This window comes from Patella vulgata, chromosome 9, assembly GCF_932274485.2.
Source record: "Patella vulgata chromosome 9, xgPatVulg1.2, whole genome shotgun sequence".
Lineage (NCBI taxonomy): Eukaryota > Metazoa > Mollusca > Gastropoda > Patellidae > Patella > Patella vulgata.
Window position 1 is genome coordinate 28,051,954 of NC_065887.2, and position 21,378 is coordinate 28,073,331.

At 39.1% G+C, this 21,378-nt stretch overlaps 1 protein-coding gene and 1 long non-coding RNA gene across 2 annotated transcripts in view; both read left to right on the top strand.

Annotated features, from left to right (window-relative positions):
• LOC126807690 (megakaryocyte-associated tyrosine-protein kinase) overlaps positions 1 to 21,378 on the top strand; it is a 76,663-nt gene that overhangs the window by 22,409 nt on the left and 32,876 nt on the right. The window lies entirely within an intron of this gene.
• On the top strand, positions 821 to 15,660 carry LOC126831516 (uncharacterized). The gene is made up of 10 exons (XR_007684188.2): positions 821 to 1,056; positions 4,452 to 4,559; positions 5,122 to 5,151; positions 5,512 to 5,583; positions 5,860 to 5,943; positions 13,596 to 13,649; positions 14,066 to 14,131; positions 14,298 to 14,369; positions 14,556 to 14,615; positions 15,472 to 15,660. It is a non-coding gene; the product is annotated as an uncharacterized LOC126831516 (long non-coding RNA).

Consider the following 21,378-nt stretch of genomic DNA (forward strand, 5'->3'; position numbering starts at 1 on the left):
AACTAAAACATCCCGGAAAATCCAAAAGAAACAAAACTTGATCACATAACTTTAGTTTATGAGGATGCATATTTGACAATCACCTTGTTAACTACAATACTATATACATATACACATTGACATTTACAAGAAAGTTGTATAGATATTTAAAGTATTTTGTACATTTTGTGTATTATAAATGGATTTCAAAAAGTAAACATAAGTGTTTGTGTTTTAATTTGTACATTGTTTTATACAGATAGAATCTTAACTAATCCTAATAATTGTTGTAAATAAATAGGAGTTAGGGTCTACTATGTAATTTTTTTTTTTTGGGGGGGGTGGGCAAGTATATTCACAAAATTGCCAATCACAAAATTCTTGGTGATGGAAGTTTGAGAGAATATACAAATCTCATACCATGGCGGTTGGTGAACATTCATAACTAGTCGTGCTTTATGTATTGTTTTAATTTATATAACATTCGACTGAATTCTTTTTCTATTATTTTAGTGACCTTCATAAATTCATTAACCCGGATATACCTTGCCTCGTGCATGGACAATGACGATCCCTCCACGTTTATCTTGAATAACCAATCACGATCAAGGAGGAAACACAAACAGAACAAATATAAATTATTATTTCCGGGAATAAAATAAAGCCAACATGTCGACAAGAAGTTGATTGCTAAAACCGTTAGATCTAAAATTTACGACCAAATAAAAGTTACTGATTTTATTTCCAAACACAATTGATGCATATAATTTTTGCTCAGGTATTTGTGATAAAAAAACAAAAGTGTGATCAGATATTTGTGTATAAAACAAACGATATACTCCCGTGTTCAGTGTAATTATTTCACGTACTCTTGTGCAATAGTATAGTATCGTATTATATATAGTATTATAATCATGCGTGTTATTTTGCGGATTGCATTGGTCTTGACCTCTGTTGTGACTGTTTCTGGACAAAGGAGCGTGTGGCCTTGGTCAAAAGATAGAGGGATGCGAAATCCAAGATGCATCAGTTGCTCAGAGGTAAAAGAGGCTCATCTGTGTGAATCGTGCTGTAAAAGTGAGGTTTTAGTATTTTTAAATATTTGTTATTTTTTGTTTTCAAGGATTTGTTATTTTCTATTACACTATAAAGGTGGACTGTCAAACTGTATAATATAATGTATACTATGCTTTATCAAATTAAACATAATCAACCATAAGAGAGGTTCATTATTTGTTCAGGCGGACTGGGTAGCTCTGGGTCTTCGGACAAACTGGTGTCCTTGGGACCCCATCGCAGTAAAGAATATGAGACATTACAAGAAAAACGAATGTTTGATTCACTTCCCCTCACACCACTCAGTTCATTTCTCTACTTGGATTAAGGCCACTATATTTTTCAGTGGGTGCAAAGATTATATTGTTTTAACTGATTTCAAAATGATCTTCATCATGGTAAACAAATATTCCTACTAGGGCGCATATTTACGGTCACATGTTATGTTTCACTTTTTAAAAGTTGAAAATTTTGTGTCAATCCTCTAAAACGTTTACCCTGTCTTCATTATCCCAGTCGGAGCAGAACAGTAAAACGTTAAACCCATTTGATTTATAACATTTACCAAGTAATTAATGTATATCTATACTAATATTTGTGACTGTCTGTCTGTTCGGGGTTGGCGGCTACACTAGGTCTGCCCCGAGTCTGAAATTTGGGGTATAGAGGTAGCTCGGACCGGGGAGTAACATAGGCCAGGTGGCGTTAGCCTACCACTTCCGGTTTCGGAGTTATGACCCCCGAGCGAAGCCGGGCATTCTTCTAGTCTGTAATAATTTTAAAGAAAAACTGTCATAGTTGTTACTGTAGTTAATATTATCAATTCTAGTATCAGTTTGCGATCTTAACCCATGTAAAAATGATGGCACCAGTGGGTAACGGTTACAGCTGTATTTGTTCTGGGTAGTTAGGAAAAAACTGTGACGGTAAGATACATTGCATATCGCAGTGGTTCTCAACCTTTTTTGACAACGGCACGCCCTGGAACACATGAACAAAATGCGTTACATCTGGCTAAATATGTATGAGAAATATTTAAATTTTGCAAAATAAAAACATGGTAAGTTAGACAGCATGCAACAGTAGACAGAGATTAGTAAACACAAAGAATTACCTCAAACTAAATAAAGAAAAACACAGCTACGAACTTATTAGTGGACAGTAATAAATTTTCAGTTCACACTTAGGGAGATCTCGCGGCACACCTGTGTGTCACGGCACACTGGTTGAGAATCACTGGCATATCATATCAATAATTTCCTGAGAGAGAGAGAGAGAGAGAGAGAGAGAGAGAGCCGTAATAAGATAAAATGGGGTTTATCATTATGGTTTCAAAGACTACTTCTTAATAATGTATCAATAATCAAAATAGTATTACTCCAAAAATAAAATATAGACCAATCAACTGATCATTTGAAGAATGGTAGTAATCTATATTTTGTTCACCTATCACTTATGCTAACTTTCTTGATATATCATGGTTATACACCCGAAAACTTTGTATTGTCTACAATTATATCTATTCCCAAAAACAGGAAACGATCACTAAATGATTCTGAAAACTATCGTGGAATTGCTTAAGCATTATCAGTAAATTATTTGACTGGATCTTACTGATCCGTCATCAAGATGTTTTCCTTAGTTAAGATCTGCAGTATGGTTTTAAACCAGGTAACTCCACAAGTCACTGTTCTTTTATAACAGATGGGACAATCCGGTATTATAATGAAAATAACTCAGACATTTATGTGTGCCTAATGGACGCTAGTAAGGCTTTTGATCGTGTCAGTTATATCAAGCTGTTTAGATTGTTGAAATCGAGGGGTTTGTGCTCCCTCACTATTAGATTTCTTCTTCGCATGTATGTTAACCAAGAAATTCGAATAAGGTGGGGTAATTATACAACTAAATCTTTTAATGTAACTAATGGAGTAAAACAAGGAGGCGTTTTATCACCTATACTATTTACTGTTTATTTAGACGAATTGCTCATTCGATGCAAAAATAGCAAATTCGGTTGTTCTATCGGCAATGTATATGTTGGAGCTATTGCGTATGCTGACGATGTCACTTTTGTAGCTCCAAGTAGACAGTCTGTGATTATGCTGCTATCCATAGCAAATGACTACTCTAAAGAATACAGTTTAAAATTTAACCCCGATAAGAGTAAATTACTTATGTTTCCTTCAAAAGGCAAATCTTTCACTTGTAAAGATATTTATATCGATGGTCAAAAGTTGCAGAATATTAACACTGAACCTCATCTAGGTAATGTTCTATGTTGTAAATTAAAAGATAATTTTATTGATAAATGTGTTAGACATTTTTTAACTAAAGTAAATGTAACTCTCAAGAATTTTCATTTTGTTCAGAGCTCTATCAAGTATGATTTGTTTAAGACATACTGAATGGTTTTATATAAATGTCCTTTATGGGACATGACGCACAAGTCCATAGGGAGATTTTATTGTGCTTGGCGTAAGAGTGTCAGGAGGCTACTCAATTTACCAAATCGCACCCATAATGCCTTACTACATTTAATTTGCAATGATTTTACAATATAAGCCCAGCTTCAAAAGAGGGGTTGGATGGTTGAATGGTTAGCGTGCGCGCGCTGTATCATAAAGTCTGTCATTGAGTCGACTGGCGTGGTTTCGAATCCCCGGTTGTACGTGACAAGGAGTAGGGTCGCCTGTCCAACCTCGTGGGTTTTCTCCGGGTCCTCCGGTTTCCTCCCACTGCTAAAGACCCCTACGCGCAAGCGAATTATTGAAATAACATTAAAACCATATGTTAGTCCCGAAATGACCTAGTTTGTGTCGAGTGGACGTTAAAACCCATTTCTCTCTCTCTCTCAGCTTCAAAAACGATGTATGAAATTTGACAGTAGTATATTAAAAAGTAAAAATGAATGTACGCACATCTGTGCTCTGCATGCTCTGCATGGAAGTAAACCCACTATGTGTTATAATATTAACTATATATGTTACAAATATAATGTTAATAAATATAATATTAGCGACATGAATGTAAATGATATACTAAATACGATTAATAAATGTGACACTGAACATAATAGTGTAAATGATGTATTGGCAGCTAATAGAATAAGAGACTTTATTTTATTTAGAGACTCAAAACAAGACCCTAGCATTGAAGAAATCATTGATCATTTGTGTATTTCATAAGAAGGTTGTCTAGTTTTAACTGTAAATACCTAATGAACTATTGTACATATGTAATTTTTCATTGTTATTTTTTCCCTTTGAAAGTGTACAATTAAGTACGAATAAAGATATTATTATTATTATTATTATTATTATTAAGTGGAATAGTGGAAAGCGAGATCGACTTGAGTGGGTGAACACTTCTGTAGAGAAACCAGCCACGTTGTTTATATTATTTGTGCATTCTAGTGAATGGGTGTTTGCCTAATCCCTGTAAAAATAATGGTACTTGTTCACCAGTTGGTAACGGTTACAGCTGTAATTGTGTTACAGGGTATTTTGGAAAAAACTGTGACGGTAAGTTAGGTACATTCTTTATGACCATAATAATTTAGCCAGCGTTGACTGACCACCCAAGAAGCTCATTTATGAACAAACTAAACCAAAAAGGAGTCAAGATTCAGATTTTTTGACAGCAGATTGACATAAGAATTCACCCATTACATCTCAATTAAATCTTTATATTAATGTAAATACTTTATAATCAGGGGACAATGTAAGTATGCTCTAACAATCAATCCCATCATTATTATGTGTGTATTCCAACTATTTATTGTTAAAATGTACACACACTGGTATGGTTATTTAATCCACAAGTTTTCAAAGCGAAAAAAAAAATGGTTAGAAAACTGTCAAAACATGTACGTCATTTTCTGACGTAAACGTAACCATAACCATTCTGACATACAAGTAACGTAAATTTAACAGTAAAATTTTACCATTGTTGGAAGCTAACCAAAATGACGTAAACTTTACGTAATCTAATGATAAATGTTAACAGGAAAAATATCATATTTACATTTTAACTATAATATTATTCATGGATGCCATGTTCTCATCGATTTTGTCTTTATTTCAGATTCTGAAGGAACAATACCAGTTAAAGAGGGTGAGAGAAAAAATCAAATTATTATTTACATGGAAGTTGTGGACGTGCATAAAACTAAGTTGCTATTTGTAGTATTGGAAATACAAAATTTCAATTAATGCAATGACAGGGTAATTGGTATCTGGACCTATCTATTGATTCAAACTTATTTCGGTGGAGGGAAATATTAAATTTGTTGTGATTATTTTATCTCTGGAATAATCACTGTACCTGCTGGTGAATCACATGGCCAGGTGCTGCTATTAACATATACAAGAAATCTGACACATTTTGGATGGCGTAATCAGTTCTGAAGACGGGGAGAATGTCACATTATCTAACAATAAGTGTTTATATTAACATTAATATTTTTTTTTACAGCGATACTCTGTAACGTGACAGAGTGTGAAGCTAGAGGCGGAAATTGTTTCCAATTAAAATGTACCACCAATGGTACGATACAGAGTTTTCTATCAGCTACATTAATAACCAATAAATCCATAACCAGTTATTCATGATTCACAGAACTGTGTTAAATGTTGTAATTTTCCATACAAATTGAAAATTCCATCCTATCTTTGGATTGTTTTAACAATTAATGGCACATATTGGTCAATTAATAGGTAAATGAATCAATCACAAATAACCTTTTCTCAACGAAAATATCCATATTGAAATCGATAACTAAGTTATCAATCTTACAAACAGAAATGTTGTTGTATTTGTCAGTTACCAATTGTGGTGGTAAAGCCTGTAATACAACTGTTGGCGCGCACTGTATTGATGATACTTGTGTATCCTTCAGTAAGTTCAGTAAGTACAACATTTTATACTGTTTGAATGGCATTTAGTAATTGAACACATTAAAATAAACACAACAGTTCTATGGATAACAATTACTATATTTAATTAAAGCTACGTTTCAACAATGATTCTCTTGTCGTTATCAAGCACAATACTGATACAGACGTTCGTTCGTTCTTGGTGTTTAACGTCTGCTTCCACATAAGTGATATCGCAGACAAGACATAGGAGAGCCGAAGCTGATTCCTGTTTTTTTAGAATATGATTTTGCAATCTTTCCATTTGGCCTTAGGCCATGGATTTGGTTTAGTGGGAAGTTCTTCCCTTTATTTAATATAAAACATATCGTTTGGTAGATGATCTCGTCTGCTTCTGGATTGGTAGATGTCATCGTTTTAGTGTTTAGGTGCCAGGCCCGTCTTATCGTGGCCTCCCCTTACTCCACTATCCCACTCTCTGGGTTTGGTATCAGTTTTATTTGCGGAATAGTGTTTAGGTGCCGAATTCGTCTGACCGTAACTCCCCCTTACTCCACTATCCTGCTAGTTTGGTAGATGTCATCTTTGTGGGGTTTGTGTTTAGGTGCCAGGCCCGTCTTATCGTGACCTCCCCTTACTCCGCTATCCCACTCTGTAGGTTTGGTGTCTGTTTTTGGTGGAATAGTGTTTAGATGCCGAGTCCGTCTGATCGTGACTCCCCCTTACTCCACTATCCTGCCAGTTTGGTATAAATCCCTTATGTAGTTCAGTGTTTAGATGCCGGGCCCGTCTAACCGTGACCCCCTCTTACTTCACTATTCTACTTAGTCCAACTGTGTCCATTAGGGCGTGGATTTGTTCGAAAATTTGCAGTTTCAGATCTGGTCTCGGGAAGAGTAGGTTCTTAGTGTTGAATGGTATGTTGTTGGTCTCCATTGTTCTCACTAGTTCCCTCCTCTCCTCCTCGTATACCTAGCAGTCTACCAGGACATGGTTGGTGGTACATTCTTCTCCGCACTCACAGATGATGACTTGGTGTTTGTAGTCTCGCAGCCGCTCTTTCACCCTTAGCTGTGATGTAAGTCTACAAATATCTCTTCTAGGGTGATTGAGTGTTGTCTTTGTGTAGATCTTGTCATCCAGCCGGAATCTGTATGTGTCAAGTTCAACGAGATTTAATTCCCAGATTGAATTGACCTGTCTTTTGACCATACTGTAGATTTCCGTGGTGCTGTAGTCTATGGTGCGGAGTGGTGCTGTGTCCTTGAGACCTTCATTAGCGAGTCGATCTGCCTCCTCATTTCCTCTAATGTTGACATGTGATGGAATCCACACGATTTCTACTTAGCTTCCCTTCTCTATAACCCTCTGGTACAGCTGCCTGATTTCCAAAATGACTTCTGGTCTTGAGTCCGAGTTGTCATTTTGGATTGAAATCAGTCTGCTCAGAGAGTCGCTTGGAATGACGAACTTACTAGTCTGTTGATGGGAAATCCATGATATAGCGTCACGAATGGCCACAATCTCTGCAGTGTACACCGAACAGTTATTGGGCAGTTTCCTGCTTATTCCCTGTTTCCCGTTTGGCAGGTATATTCCAAACGAGCTGGTGCCCCTTTCAGGATTGCGTGAGCCATCCGTGTACACATGGTCTCAGTCATCAGACGGCCAGTTGTCTTCCAGGTGTTCTAGAGAGAAAGCACGTGCAGCAGTGGGGTTGTTTTTCTTCTCAGTTTTCTGTAGTAGATCTAGATTAACCGGCGGTATAGGGAGCGTCCAAGGGGCGATCGCTGGAGGGTCGTGTTCATTTATCACGAGCTCCCCCAGTTGCAGTTCCTTGATTGTTTCCCTGATACCCTGGCCGAAGCTTTTCTTTCTAGGATCTCTTACATATCTTACATATCTCTGGTACAGCTGCCTGATTTCCAAAATGACTTCTGGTCTTGAGTCCGAGTTGTCATTTTGGATTGAAATCAGTCTGCTCAGAGAGTCGCTTGGAATGACGAACTTACTAGTCTGTTGATGGGAAATCCATGATATAGCGTCACGAATGGCCACAAGCTCTGCAGTGTACACCGAACAGTTATTGGGCAGTTTCCTGCTTATTCCCTGTTTCCCGTTTGGCAGGTATATTCCAAACGAGCTGGTGCCCCTTTCAGGATTGCGTGAGCCATCCGTGTACACATGGTCCCAGTCATCAGACGGCCAGTTGTCTTCCAGGTGTTCTAGAGAGAAAGCACGTACAGCAGTGGGGTTGTTTTTCTTCTCAGTTTTCTGTAGTAGATCTAGATTAACCGGCGGTATAGGGAGCGTCCAAGGGGCGATCGCTGGAGGGTCGTGTTCATTTATCACGAGCTCCCCGAGTTGCAGTTCCTTGATTGTTTCTCTGATACCCTGGCCGAGGCTTTTCTTTTTAGGATCTCTTACATATCTTGTTTTTTGTAGACTGACAAAAGTAGGGATCTTTCGCCCAGTTGCGAGATCTTGGCCCAATAATACCTTGTCGCTAGTTCTTTTCTTCTTAGGGATAGGGGCAACTCCCCGGCTTCCTGTAGTAATGCCTCTCTCCTAGTCCCAAGCCCTACGCCGGTCGCAATACACAGAGCTTTGTATTGGATGGTGTCAAGCTTACTTAAGAGTTTTGGCGCACAGTTCATGAAGGCCAAAGAGCCGTAGTCTAATACAGAGCGTATTAGAGCACGATACACCATCATTAATGTAACTCTATTGGCACCCCATGTGCTGCCCGTTATTTTCCTCATTAAGTTTAGGATTTTGGTGCATCTATCTACAGTCTCGTGGATGTGCGGTTTCCAGGTCAGCCTTCGGTCAAAGATTACGCCAAGGAACTTGGTTTGGTCTTTAAACTCGATGGTTTTCCCGTTCATACACAGAGTCATTCTGTGTATCCCTCTATCCCTTTATCCCTCTCCGAGACTTTGAATCCCCAATCGTTTGCCCATGCCATGAATTTGTCCAAGGCCTTCTGCATGTTCTTTTGTAGTTCACAGAAGTTCCTCCCTTTCCTCCATATCGTACTGTCATCAGCAAATTTAGCTAACTCAGTTTTGGCGTCGAGGTAGGAAGATTTCTGTATGTCGTTGATCATGATATTGAAGAGAGTGGGACTGATAACCGACCCCTGAGGCGTGCCATTTTCTAATGTTTGCTCGGCACTCAGGAATCTGCCTACATTCACCTGTATCCTTCTATCGCTCAGAAAGCTTTTAATCCACCGAAACATTATGCCCGTTATACCAATACGTCCTAACTTGAAGAGCAGCCCGTCTAGCCAGACTAAATCGAAAGCCTTAGTTAAATCTACGAACACGACACATAACAGGTTCCCAGAGAGGAGTGCCTGCGACATGACTTGCTGTAGTCTCACCAAGTGGTCCGTTGTTGAACGCCCTTTCCTGAACCCGCTTTGATTTTCGTCGATCAGTCGGTTGCTCTCCAGATAGAACTGTAGTCGTATGTTAACCATTGTTTCCAAGGTTTTGCACAGTGTGGATGTCAAGCTTACTGGTCGATAGGACTCTGCCTTTGTTCTCTCTTTACCTGGTTTTGGGAGAGGGATGACGTTGGCTTTCCGCCATTCTTTGGGTACCTCTCCTGCCAGCCAGGATGTGTTGAAGACGTTTAGTAGTATCCTTTTGGCATTTCTAGGCAGATGTTTGAGCATCGAATACTTTACTTTGTCCTCACCAGCCGCACTATCCTTCTTGAGGAAAAGAGCCTTATTTAACTCCTCCTCAGAGAAGGGTAGATTGATTAGGTTCAATTTCTAATGAAGGGTGCTGTGAGTAAAATATTTCCTTTCTCTTCGGGAACTCTGGTGATTGGTTTTCGTCCCTGGTTGCGTCAGCGAAAGCTTTTGCAAGTAGATCTGCCTTTCCATTGCCGTTGGTAACGTACTCATCTCCATTCTTTAGGTTTGGTATGTTGAATGATCTGCGCTTCCCGTTCATGGCGTTCAGCTTCTTCCAGACGGCACCTGTTTGCGTGTTTTGATTCAACGCATTACAGAATGTCATCCAGTGTTCGCTCTGTGCCTTCCGGATGGTGTCTCTTGCGGCGTATTTCAACTTCAGGTAGTTTTGGTGATTGACTTCATTGTAGTGGCGTTTCCGTAGGCGTAGTGCCTTCTTTCTTTCGTTAACCGCCTTCTGACAATCTGGTGACCACCAAGGTTTTCTAATCCTTGATTGCCCTCCAGAAGTCTTGGGAATTGAGTCGTCTGCGGCTGCGTACACGTCGATGTTGGCAAGGCAGCCTACACGGAAGTTAGCTCAATCAGCCTCTTTTATTTTCCAATTGGGTTTCCCGTTATAGACTTCCCTGGTTGTTTCACATTGGATGCATAGTTCTATCAGTCGATGGTCGCTGCCAAGTGTTTCATCTTCGTGTACTTGCCAGTCGCAGCGGTTTGCCATACCAAGCGTACAGAGCGTGAGATCCAGGTGTGAAGGTGGGGCATTTCCTCCAACAAAAGTAGGGCTCTCGTCGTTCAGTACGCATAGGTCGTTCTCTTCTATTATTGAGCATAGGCTAATCCCCCGACATCCATTCCTCGGTGACCCCCACAGGACGTGTTTTGCGTTGAAATCCCCGCAAAACACAAATTCGCCCCGAGGAAGCTGGTCGAGAAGTGACTGGAAGTCAACTGGTTTTCTCGTGACATCTGGGGGTACATAGACATTCACTATTGTCAATTTTGTATTATTGCTCAATGTGATGGCTATGCCCATTGCTTCTAGAGGGTCCTCTACGTCAAGCGAAACAGAAATATAATTTAAGTTATCACTGACGTAGATGGCAAGACCGCCGCCACGTGTCGTGCTGCCCGGTCTGTCCCTTCTCTGACAAGTGTATCCGGGCAAGTAGATGTCGTTCTTAGTTGGTAGTAGCTTGGTTTCTTGGAGGCATATTACATCTTTCGGGTTGCGGGTGATGTATTTTCTCAGCTCAGCACATCTGGGAACCAGTCCATTAACGTTTAGTTGTAAAACTTTTACCTGGCCCGCCATGTTGACTGTCCGGATGGATGCCTCTCTGTCTTGTCCATTTATTGGTCAATTGGCGTTTCACATTCCATAGGAGGTACCTCATTAGTGTTCGTCTTTGGTGTTAAAACCGGCAAGCAACTGGGCATATCGCCAGTGCTGTAGTGACGATATCCTTCTACGGAGTGCGAGGTTTGCCGTTTGATCGCCTTTTGTGGTTTCTTCTTCGTCGTCTTCTTCTCTTGATCTTTTTTTACCGTGTTGATTGAATTAATCATGACACACAGGACATCGGCGTTGACCATGTGTGTCTTTATTTTGCCGAGTAGGCTTTCCATCTTGGTAGTTTGGTCCTCATTGGACACGGCCACCCTGAGGAACTCGATCATAAAGTTCATGAAGCCACTTTCCGTTTTAAATTTAGGAATGAAGTGTTCTTCATGAATCTTCGTTTTCGGTTCCTCTTCTTTCTTCTTGGATGGATTTGTCTTCTGTTTGACCTCTACAGGTTTGGTAGATGTTTTCTTCTCTTTCTTCTTGTCTTTACCTTTAGGGGTGGGGGTTGCATCGGACGTCGAGAGAGTCGGTGCTGGAGCTTGTTTTGGTTCCACCACCGGTTCTCTGACTACTTTTGCTTCTCTCTCCTTGTTCTTTACTTGCTGGGTTGCCTCCCTAAAGGTAAGTTTATCTTTGCTTTGCAGACGTAGCGCTGCTTTGGTCGCTTGTATTCTTGGGCATTGCGGGGAGTTGGCTGCGTGGCTGCCCTTGCAGTTTGAGCAGTTAATTTTGCTACCCACCCTACACTCAGCCACCGCGTGTTCTCCTCCGCATTGGGCGCATATGTTTTTTCCCTTACAGTACTTTACCGTATGTCCTAGTTTCTGGCAGTTGGCGCACTGCCTCACCCTCTGAACATAGGGGTGGGTACGGCGGTTGAGGTACACGATTTTAAGGACCTCAGGTGCGGTACCTTTCTTGAAGGATAGGGCGACGCTTCCCTGATCCTTCCCCTGGGCCACATTAAACCGATATACCTCGGTAGCATGGTACCCCCTCTCTGTAAGATCTTCCAGAATTTCCTCCCCGGTATATTCGGCCGGTATCCCATGAACAATCACCTTATCAACAGACAAGGTGATCGGTTCGGACACCGTCACGGTCATACCGAGAAGTAGGTTCTGGGCCAGCGCTAGGTCCATGTCAGACCTACTTTTTAGGGCAAGTCTAACATGTCCCGGCACTGTGATCTTTATGTCGGGTATGTTGATAATACCCCACTTACTCTTCAATTCCTTCCCCACGGTACTTTACCGTATGTCCTAGTTTCTGGCAGTTGGCGCACTGCCTCACCCTCTGAACATAGGGGTGGGTACGGCGATTGAGGTACACGATTTTAAGGGCCTCAGGTGCGGTACCTTTCTTGAAGGATAGGGCGACGCTTCCCTGATCCTTCCCCTGGGCCACATTACACCGATATACCTCGGTAGCATGGTACCCCCTCTCTGTAAGATCTTCCAGAATTTCCTCCCCGGTATATTCGGCCGGTATCCCATGAACAATCACCTTATCAACAGACAAGGTGATCGGTTCGGACACCGTCACGGTCATACCGACAAGTAGGTTCTGGGCCAGCGCTAGGTCCATGTCAGACCTACTTTTTAGGGCAAGTCTAACATGTCCCGGCACTGTGATCTTTATGTCGGGTATGTTGATAATACCCCACTTACTCTTCAATTCCTTCCCCACGGCCGTAAGTTTGGCTCCTTGGAAACTGATACAGACAGAAGGAGTGAAATATATATATACTATGTATAATCAAAACATTCAATGAAACCATAAATTAGGAGAACAGTGACCTTTGATCTTATAATGAAACCATATGCAGAAATATAAACCTCTAATCGTAATGTACACATAGATGGAAACCACTTAATTAATATGGGATTATAACCCTAGATGTGTGATATGGACATTGATTGACTCTTGTGTGATTATAATACCTAGCCGTACAACTGTATACAAATATTTTTATATGTTAACAAGTTACAGAAACTGCTTAATAAATGTCCTATATAATGTTATGAGTGCACTACCTCAAAAGGTGTTATCAACAACATTTTACCTGTCTTGTGAATAATGTATCAAATCAGGTGTTCTAGAGGAAGACAATTTTATTCAAAAACCTATCAATACATTTCTTGAAATAATTAAGTTGAATACAAATACATTACGTACTAAGGGTAATAACAGTCAAGTTCATAATAATAAAAAGGCAAAACGAAGCAAATAGTAAGGTGGACTTCCTATATGGCAAATGTCCAAGAAGAGTTAACACCGTAACCTGTTAATAAAATGTATTATAGCCTCTAGCATCTAAATCAAATAAAGAAGTGACGTTGCGGTTAGTAACATTCTTAATTGGGGTTGATATAAGGTCCTCTTGGATAAGACATCAATGTTTTCCTTTGGCGTTCGTCACTTCCGATTCAGGAAACCTGTATTACTCAGCTATCGTAGCAATGATCTCCGTGTTAAAATTATATTTGGAACGTGTTTAATTAATTCTTTCCAATATGTGATAATGACTGACCCCCCACTGTCCTTTAACCCATTATAAGACTCCTCTTTATTAAAATTTGAGGTGAATATGGCGTTTCATATATGTTTCATATTTTAGATGAAGTGTGTAATGCAGAGGAAAATGGCGTTACTATCTCCTGTGGCGATACAGGTATGTTGTCTTACAATATTATCTACTTTCACAATATAAAGTTGAGCTACAATCATATAACCAGTTTATGATAGGAAAACACTATTTAAAGTGACTGCGAAATGCAGGTCCATCGCTAAAATATTGTTAACATGGTACGAGTTTAACAAAATCAAGTTTTGCCCTTACTGAGAAGTCGCATCACACTGACCTCGGGTTACATAAACAAAACGTCAATATGTGTACTCGTGTTTTTCTTGACCACCCGATATACACTAACGATTTAATATCTGTAACTACTGGACTGTTATTATCAATAACTACAGAAAGAAAATTAGCCGTATTCAAGAAATAGATAAGTGTCGACCTGCTGAGAGAAACTTTAAGTTGCTATAATTAAAGCATATTTATTGTATTGTCTAATTTTATTGTTTAAGGTCAACCATGTGGGGAAGATAACTTCTGTAATACTCATAGTATATGTATGAATGATACGTGCAGATGTAAGTATCATATAGATATATTATGTTATTCATAACACGCCTGTTACTATTATCAATATTGTTCATTCGCATTTGTATGCGACTGGCATATACCTTGTGCTTAGCAGTATATGCTTAAATGTTTTATGAAAGCACAGTTCTATATTTAAAAGTATCTTTATTATAGTTATCTGTGGTTTGGGAGATGTTTGCGCCATCGCGGGTTCTGCTGGCACTTGTTCAGACTTTGCTTGTTTCGGTAAATATGATTTATATTATAGACAGTGAGTCATTTATACAAACCCGGACTGTTTATATATATTAAAGATAATGTTTCTAGACATATGTAAATAACTCGTTCTTATTCCCCTTTTTGATGAATACAACTCCAATATTCATGATATTCATATTTTCATATATAATGATATATTACATATTTTTATAGTACCATGTGTCGAAGACAGGACGTGTGGTGGTTACCCATGTGTTGGTGGTTATTGTGCAAGTAAATATTTACTATTATATTTATAATCACCAATCCATATGATTTATATATAAACAAATAAGAAAGAAACGACTCCAGCAATAAGAAGTTATTGGACACCGACCAACTTTCTGTCCCCACTCCTCGTTCCCTTGCGTTTAGTTTAAAGTTGGCTATGATGAACACTGGGGGGGGGGGTATTCTTTAAGTTTACCCTCTGTTTGTTATGGATACATTGAATACGTTCACCTTATGATGGTATAACTTGATGGTGTTCTGTAAGTTTGCACTCTGTCATAATTATGATGTTTGATCGTCTACCATGGTGTGAACTGTACATGTACCTTATAATGTCTTATTTGTCTACCATGGTGTAAACTGAACATGTACCTTCTGATGTCTTAGTGGTCTATCATTGTGTAAACTTACATGCACCCTCTGATGTTTTATCATGGCGTAAACTGCACATAAACTTGATGTTTTGGTCGTCTACCATGGTGTAAACTATTTATACACTTGATGGTGTTTTAGGCATCTATTAGTTTACCATCTGTCTTTCATGGTTACTTTGAATACACTCATCTGATGCTGTTATTGATGGTGTTCTGTAAGTTGACGCTCTGTCTGCCATGTTGAATGAAACTATATAGGAACAATTCATAGTTGCGACATGGTGGACGTCAAAATAATCTGTTTAATTGGAGATTTAAAAATGGCCAATACAGTGGTCAAGATGTCGAAACAATGGAAAAGCGTTAGCACAAAGATTCTGAAACAGCAGAGTATGGTGGTTTTTTTTCTTAACCTAATGAAATTTCCAGAAGGGTTATGCCGGCTTGTTTTGTTTTAATATATAAACCATATTTTGTATTTTCAGATGTCTATTGTGGAGAGTCATTCTGTTTCGTGTCAGCCTAGGTTAAAGCAATATATACACCAGTACCAGTTTAAAGCACCTAGTTACAAACAACTACAATATGGTATTCTTTACTCCTTTAAAATAAACAGATACACCAGCAAGATATTAAAATATAACCTAGATCGCAAAATAAACATACCTTATGTGTGTTTCTTGTTTGTTGTTTAATTTGTTTACGTCAGAGTCCTTTAAATCATGCTTGAAGACTCACTTAATATTTAATCTTGAATACCAAACGTGACAGTGCGGCCCAGCGCCATCGACTATAAATTCATTATTATTATTATTATCATTATATTACTGACATAATATTTTGCTATGTTTATCAGTCGCCCAGGTTTTCTTCCTTTACCGCAGGGTTTGTGTGTGTGTGTGTGTGTGTGTGTGGGGGGGGGGGGGGTCTCGTAGTTTAACGCGTGCGCATGAAATAACAAGGTCTGTCATTGAGTCAAGTGGCGTGGTTTCGAATTTCAGCGTGTACATGACAAGGAGTAGGGTTGCCTGTCCAACGAATTATTAAAATAACATTAAGCCATATGTTAGTCCCGAAATGACCTAGTGTGTGTCGATTGGACGTTAAATCCCATATATATCTCTCTCTTTCTTGGGGATCACGGTGGGTAAGACGCTGGCTCGCTAGCCTGGAGGTCGGTTGTTCATCCCTGCATTTGCCGAGAAAGTTCATCCAGATTTTCCGGCGTGGTTTCCCCTTGTCAGTGATGCATGACGGAGGGCCTGACAAGGGCAGCTGTCTAGTCATTCGGATGAGACGAAAAACCGAGGTCCCGTGTACACATTGGCTTGCAAGTAAAAGATCCCTTGACAGTTGGAATTCGATATAAGAGTAGGCCATAGTGCGGCTATCCGGGCAAAATTTCCCTCATAGCACACTGTATGGCGTATGCCCGTCTTCATTAGCCCAGTTCGGAGCAAAACAGTAGGACGTTAAACCCCATTTCATTTCATTTCTCTCCCTTTCTTACTTTACCGTTTGACATTAAAATATCCAGATTCACATAACATATTAATAGTTATTCACGGACTACATTTATATCGCCTGTGACAGAACCAAACTGGTCAACTATTGTAATTATATTAAGTATTGTATTTAGTTATTAGTTTCAGTGTGAAAGAAACATTTATCAAAGTTTGGAAAAGAATGATTGAACACAAGATTGCACGGGTGGGCGTACTGCTTCGATATGAAATGATCAAGTTGTTAGTACGAGTTAGAAATGAAATGAAATTAAATGGAGTTTAATGTCCTACTTTTCTGCACCAACCGGGAAATTAATGTCGGCTTACGTCATGCAGGGAGATTTGGGGGCAGGGGGATGTGCCCGGTCAGCTGCGTTTCTACGTACTCTTAGTCGAATTCCAGCAGCCACAACGGGACGCCAGTTTTTAGTATCGTCCGAACGACGAGATACTGTTCCTGGATAATGAAGACTGGCATAGGGCATACAACGTGCTGTGAGATAATATTGCCTACTTTTATATTGAATTCAAACTGCCAGGGGATCTTAAACGCGCATGCCAATATGTACACGGGAGAGTGGTTTATCGTACCATCCGAAAGACTATACCTTTTTTTTTATACCCTCTGTCCTGCACCACTGACATTCCGATGAACTTTCACGGCCGACGCAGGGATGGAACACGAGACCTCCAGGTTAGCAAAATGAAATGAAATGAAATGGTGTTTAACGTCCTACTGTTCTGCTCCTATGCTGGGCTAATGAAGACGGGCATACGCCATACAGTGTGCTATGAGGGAAATTTTGCCCGGGCAGCGGCACTATCGCCTACTCTTATATCGAATTCCAACTGCCAAGGGATCTTTTACGTGCATTCCAATGTATACACGGGACCTCGGTTTTTCGTCTCATCCGAATGACTAGACAGCTGTCCTTATCAGGCGTGTGTGTTAGTTCATAATGTCTGCTATTGATTCAAGTAGCGTAGTTTCGATTCCCTGCTTGTACGTGGCAAGGAGTAAGGTCGTCTGACCAACCTCGTAGGTTGTTATCCGGTTTCCTTCGACGGCTAACGACTCCTTCACGCAAGCGAATTTTCGAAATGCAATTGAACGACAGTTTGTGTCGAGTGGACGTTAAATCCCATTTCTCTCTCACCTGGGCTTATATGTAGCCATAATAATAGAAAAATCAGACATGTTCATGAGTGTGTTTAAATTGTTCCATTAAATCCTGCCTATTCGGTACAGAAAAGCAGAAGGTTAAACCTCCTCTTATTTCATTTCATTGCTTTTAAGTACACACCAATGTCTCATCCGAGCGCATAGTCACGTTTCCTTGCAAGGCCCACTGCCGTGCACCACGCTAGAAAATACCGACCTCCATGCTACTGAGGCAGCGTCTTACTGAACTGTGGTTCCGAAAAGAGCTACACGAAATAAGGGGAGAAAATCATACACCTACTTTGAATGGTCACAGACTACCATAGCAGTCCCATTAATTGTCCCATGTTAATTCTTGCCTTTCTGTGCGGTTTTAACATTTTCTTAACGCTGTCTTCCACAGATTGGACACATTCTTGCCCAATAGTTCGTATAAGTATCATCCGGGAAATATTGAGATACACAAATTGGAATTAACGTATTAGTAAACACGTTAAATGTACCTCACGGCTCCCGACCCACGAAAACATCAGTAAATGTTAACATAATATTTTTTCTTTGTTTCTAGAGAGCTAAATATATATAATGTAAGATTCAGATAAAGTGCTAATAGTTCTCCTATAATAGTTCTAAAATAGATAATGAAAAATGAATATGTTGATAATTTCATTCAAATTACTGTATTCTGAGCGAAGTTATCACTGTTTGAATATGTAGTTTAGATTATGTATCATCCAGGCAACGGTACTTGGCAATCGATTGTCCATTTTAGCGTTAAAGCTTTAGATCTCGCGGACGTTAGGGAATTGTTCTTATTTATAGTTTTGAACATATGATCTTATTTGCATTCTATTTTGTCTTGTTGCCTATTTTAAGCGCGTTATGGTAGAGGGTTTATTTTATTGCTATTAGACTACATGCCTGTCCATGTTCTGTCATGTTCCTGAAGTAACAACCGCGAGTTTTCCAGCGTCTAGCCATTACTAGTTTGGTCTGAAATTCCGGAACTGTAAGGTACTTTGTTATCTTCAGACACGTGAACAATAACGTTGTCCGATCGGAGGCCGTGATACAAACACAAACAGGATAATAATATACGTTTATATCCGTTGAAAGCTGTGTTTCAAGTTGTAAATCTCACGGAACACCAAGGAAAAGCAGTTTGACTAGCATAATGAGAAGAACAGAAGAGTAAATAAGAAAAATTTGAACTAAGGTGTGAAGTGATTCAAAGCGTAATCATAGCTCGATTATCACAGGTAGACATTTCAGATGAAAATCGCGAGATTTGGCATCCGTGATGATATTTTCTATCGAGGAATCTTAGAGGTCTAGAGCTTGGTCCTAGATCAATCAAAATAAGTGACGAAAAATATAGTCTAACGTGAAGGCCTTGGTAAGATGTACGGGGGTAGAGCGATATCAAGTCGTCTATGGAAGATGATGTTCTATAAGCATAAACCCTCTATCATTTGCGGAAGCTAAACCATAATTACTAAAACATGACTGGTGTGATCTAATCAGAAAATGGCTTTCTGGTTGAATTGTTTAAGAAGTGGGTTTGAATTTATATTTTCTGACAGGGTTGTGTGAATGTTCATGGTTTGGGGGCGGGGTCATAACAATCACTCATGGTCTTCATCCATTATCAGAACAAAGATTAATTATTACTCGGTACCCAGTCAGCCCCCCCCCCCCTTTGCAGGGCAACGTTGGTTGACTATTTGGTTTAGAATAGAAGAAGAGTGTTGGAATATACATTTAATGCCACATTTTGGTGAATAATCAAACAGACATGAATTAGCGAAATTACGCACGAAATACATAGTAAACGGAAAGACAATGCCTGATTCGATATGTATAATTTTGTACAAATGCCAAATGTTGACATAAAGCTTAGATAAAATGGTTTTTATTGCTAACAATGGTTCCCTCTGCGTTCTAATTTTGAAATATCAACTATTTTTTTTAATAAAAGACTGTTATCACTTTCGTAAAAATAGGTATGGAAAGCATGTTGCTGATGATAATATGCATGATGAATACATCAATAATGATTCTGTTAATCATCAGGGTGAAAAATGACAAAAGAAATAATTATTGCCAAAATGTTTTTTATTGCAAAAATGGCTCCATCGACGTTCTACTTTTGCAATATCAACCATTTTTGAAATAATTTATTGTTATTGCAAAAATTGTTGCTATCGCAAAAATGGTTGCTACAGAGCGTTTAGTCAAACGAAAATTTGGGAAAATGTTGGATCTGGTCAAAGAGACCAAAATTAACATTGACATTGACTATTTTGTCTAAAAGCGAAACAGAATGTCAGATTTTGGTGAATGTTCGTGATTTTGACAAAGGCGACAGATGGAAACAGACATGACGTCACAAATTCCCCTCCATCAATATTTGTAGATGTTTATGACATATTAGGCTCTGTATAGTTACAACGATTTAGACCATCCCAATGTTAAAGAAATGGGGTAGAATTAACATTTTAGTCAAAGGCGAGAGTCACTACCCCCCATTCCCCATTTCCTCCAATAGTTACATGCAGCTAGACAATAAAGGACGATGACTAAGGTTATAAATGTGCACTGGGATAATAATTTTACAAAACTTAATAAAGCAAACGATGGCTAACCACATACGAGGTAATCAAAAAGCAAATACGTTGTTGTCGCTTACCCTAACCCATAAATTAAGAGAAAAAATTGAGCATTGACACCCAGAATCAACCAAGAAGATGAATAAGCATTTTTTGTGTTTCATATTACGCTGCGATTCTCAGGGTATCATTTTACCGACTTGATCAGGTAATCAAAACAACTGAAGCGTCCAAAGAAGGCAATGACGAGTTACCGCGCAAGGTAAAAACACGAGCAGGATAAGTGTTCCAATTCCAACTATTAAAGTATGTGCAGCAGGACGGCACCACGCATAAAGGGTCAAGGTCGGCTATGTGCTACAAGAAATTTCAATGTCAGTACATTGAAGAAAAAACAGTTATAAATAACTATATTCGTGAAAATATCGGGTTAAATAGAGACGATATCCAGTGTTGACAAATTTTCAATTAACCAGACCTGTGTAAATACTGAACGGGCAGATTACCCTTTTACAATATTGTTGAGGTTTGTCTAGAAAAAGGGAAACTGTGGGGAGTTTAGCAGGCCTACACCTGATAAATAACGTGGCTCTAGACTGGGAGATCAATGGTTGTCTATAGTGTATATAACAGAAATATCAGATATTTAGTGTCTAAATATGTATAATTCTCACCAACCACACTCTATCAACTGGATAGTATTTCCTAGTAATATAGATTAAAGTGATTTGAGTTTTTAAACTATCACTCTTCTTAATGAATACAAATGACGATATGGCACCCATAAATTTCGGTATATATCTGTAGAAAAAGGGCGTTTTAGAAATATAATGACATATATATTTCATTCATGACAAAGTAAAAGGCTCAAAACTAAAAACTAAAATACCTCTGCATAGTAAACGAAAGGAAATTGTCCGACTCGACATGTATAATTTTGTACAGCTGCCAAATATTGAAATAAAGCATAATATATGCATTTAATCAACTGATTGGCGGTAGTGATGCATATTGGAACAGTAGCCTACGCTGTCTGAGAGGAGAGACATAATTCATATTGCCTAAACTTTCCAAAACTTTTCCTCTTGTTGATTATACAATACAATATTTTTCCAT